Consider the following 3659-nt stretch of genomic DNA (forward strand, 5'->3'; position numbering starts at 1 on the left):
ATATCTGACGTCATTACAGACGTCATAGTAAGACTTTGACTGACCACGTCATACTAGAACTTGACTGACGTCAGGGGTGATCGGATTAGATTATGCACGAATGGCCTTCTGCTTGAAATATGGTCTAGAGACCTCACTTGTTACACTACTCGTTACATTACTTTTGCGTTACTCCGTAACATCGCCTGAGAATGCATTGTGGTAGGCTGTTAAACTAAACTAGACTAAAAGCTAGACTAAACTAGACTAAAAGCCCTCCATGTTGACTGGTAGGCTGTTTTACTGAAACCCCTCCATATCGACTGGTAGGCTGCAGAACAGAGAGATCATTCTTACCTTCAGCCTACATGATTGATTAATTGATTGATTTTCTTTATTTAAGTGATATGCTTCCAATGAAGCCCAGCCCATATGGGCTTACAGGACACTTTTACTGTTCATCATTTAAACAAGCGATCAAACATAAAACCAACAGAAACATCCTAAATACATACAGTGCAATCATATGAGCATGAAACAACAGCCTGAACCTATGAGCTGAGCTCACCTTCTATTCTAGGCCTTACAAATAAAATGAGCTGTCTTAAATAGGCTACTTCAGTCTTAACCCTAGAACACTAACGTCGGGTGATTGTCACCCGGACAATTGAATTCACGTGATTTTCATTGTCTTGCTGCTGTCTGAGGTGGGCGGGTCCTTAGGTACCATCAGGATGCTCACTAACGTCATTGAATGTAGCTTTGTTTCCCTGCTCCCATTCATGGTTTTTTCTACCGGCTACGTGTTCGGGTGATTTTCACCCGACGTTAGTGATAGAGGGTAAAATATCTTCGGGTTAGGGTTAATGGTATTGTGGTGACTTTTTTTTTTTTTTCACCACACAAGTCCCATGAATGGGTGGACCGAAGGAGAAGTTGGGAGCTCCTGTTTTTTTTTGGGGGGGGGGGATTTTTTATAACGATTACCTCATTTTCCCCGAATTTTACATATTTTTTATAGTGTCCCCCATAATAAACTTTTTTGTGTTTTTTGTGATATTTCACATTTAAAAACAAAAGAAGAGTACCTCAATTTGCCATGTATTGTTGTACTTTAAGGTATTTTGATGAGAAGTATGTTTTATGGGGTATATTGCATCGGGTAAAATACACCCGACGTTAGTATTGGTGTGACTTTAAATCACGTTAGTGTTCTAGGGTTAAACAAACAACCACTCCAACTTCTGGCCATCATCTGCCCAGAAGAGCTCAGGTTTTTGATTTTGCATTTCATCAAATATAAGGACATCCTCAAATCATCATACAGAGCATAATAAAACATGAAATGAAACTAATTTTCAACATCCTTTAGCAGACATTGCATATGCTGTTCTCTTCTGGTATAGCTGTGAACCGCCCTACTTCAATGGCAAGAGGCAGGATACCAATTCTCATTTGAGCACATAGTGTAAGGAGCTCTGGTTTCTGGTGAGAGACGAAGTAACATATAGGGCTCAGGACCTAAACGCTGCTTCATCTGAACATATGATCTAAGCTTAGGTTTAGACCATATGTCGTTTGCCCATTTCTCTCTATAATTAAGAGAACATTTTTGTTTCAACATATTAACGTTACAGCATGGCATGTTGTGAAAAATACATGCCAGGTCTGCCTCTCTAAGAGTAGAACAAATTCCTTTATCCAGGGGTGACTGTGAGCCTTGTCCCAATTGAAGACATTTTTTGTTAAGATACTCTATGGCATATTAATGATGCGGTTCCACAGCCGTATCATTTCTCCCTTTAGTCTAATCTCCACCGGTTCCCAACCCATATCACCCTGTATGGCAAGAGTAGGGGCAAATGCATGTACCCCAAGGAAGCATCTTATGGCTCTATTCTGGATGGAATTTACTTTTTTGGCATCCTTGCAACCCCATACTCCAGCTACATACTGTAACAAAAAATAGGACAAACACATGCTCCATAGAGCTGTGAGTATGTGGAATAGCAAATGTCTTTACAAAATTTCACTTTACCTATTATTGCCCCTACAGCTCTCCCTGCAGAGTCTGATAGTATTCCAATCCCAGAATCATAGGGCATAAATTCATCCAGAGTAAAGCCCAAGTATTTATAAGTATCTGTATATTCCAGATGCAGGGTTCCAAATGAGAAATTCTGCAGAGATCTTAGGGCTAGATCATTAACAAAAATGGCAAACAAGTCGCTACTGTGGGCTTCCCCTTTCCAGCCAAAACATCTTGGGGGAGTATGAAACCTGCTGCGGGGCATGGATCACTCACATTTCAGAGCCTTGATAGGGAACCTTTGCCCTTGTTAGAATACAAATGTGCCTTTTTTCTCCCTCTCCCCTTTTTCTTTTTCTTTTACAAAAAACAGCAGCATACTACATGAGGAATAAACTCATAGGTTGAGTCGAAAATAAATGCAGGCCATTTGCCATTTACCAAATTTTAGGCCATTTACACACACACACACAAACTAACTATAACCATAACTTTTGTTTCCACTGACTAATTATTCTGTCCAATTATGGTAAGAAAAGCTTTAGGGAAGGAGAAGATGGCATGTTATTGACTGCAGTAGCGATGGTTGTGGTCTGGATGCTGCCTGCAACTTGCTGATATAGTGCTGCAGATATATACAGAGCGCAGTGCATGGGTAAGTGGGGCAACTGCTTTTGTGGTCTGTGGGAGGAAGCAAAAGTTCATCTTCAACAAGAATTGTTTCAACAGACAGGGGGGGGGGTGTTCCCCATAGGTGCGTTCCCCCACTTCTCCAGATAGCACTACACCTCAGATTGTCACGTAATTTGCCAGTTAACAATACAACATTAAACCTTACATATATGCCCATATATTAGCACAAATCTATGTCGTAATAAGGTAGGTTGCAAATCTTTTCCTGTCTGATGGTGGCTGTCCATTCCCTGCCATCTGTATTTTGCTCAATATGTTTCTGAAAAATGGCGATTTCATTCTACTGTTAAAACTGGCAACATTTCCTCTACCATGTAGGAGGAGGCAACAAGCCTGTCCATCTCTGATGTTGGTGTTACCTGGTGAAAAGCAAGCTTTTGCTGCTTGCTTGGGGTCGAGGCGGGCGACTCAGCTTGGCTCTGCAACCAGCTTTGTGTTAGCATGTTTCCACTGCAGATGCTTTGAGAGGTTTGATGTCTTGTCCTTCCGCGCAACAAAAAGTTGTTGTAGAAGACGACGCTTGCAATGCAATTATTACTCAGATTGCTGGCAGATTATTACTCAGCATACCGCATTGCGCCTGTGACACGTTGAAAGGAATACATAGTAATACACTAATCACTAATGGACTGTTAGACGTTTTAAAAACAGTAAATGCATGGTCTGTAATATGATTCAAATACTGTGATAAAGTTTTAAAAGATCATATCGTCATAAAAAAACTATAAGATGTCAAAATGGTTAAAAACAGTAAGAATTCATATCCTGTTATCAGGGGTAAAAATGCTAAAAGGCGTTCAATTCATTTGTTTATTTCATCATTTATCTGTTAAAAGTTAAGCTAAAAAGATTATTATTCAGTGATCAATGTACCCTTAATCAACTAGCTTGAGATCGATTGCTTTTGTCTCCGCCCACATATCTAGGAGAAGGGGTCTATTTCCTCATTCAGTAAAAC

Source organism: Poromitra crassiceps, assembly GCF_964638095.1.
Source record: "Poromitra crassiceps genome assembly, chromosome: 10".
Lineage (NCBI taxonomy): Eukaryota > Metazoa > Chordata > Actinopteri > Beryciformes > Melamphaidae > Poromitra > Poromitra crassiceps.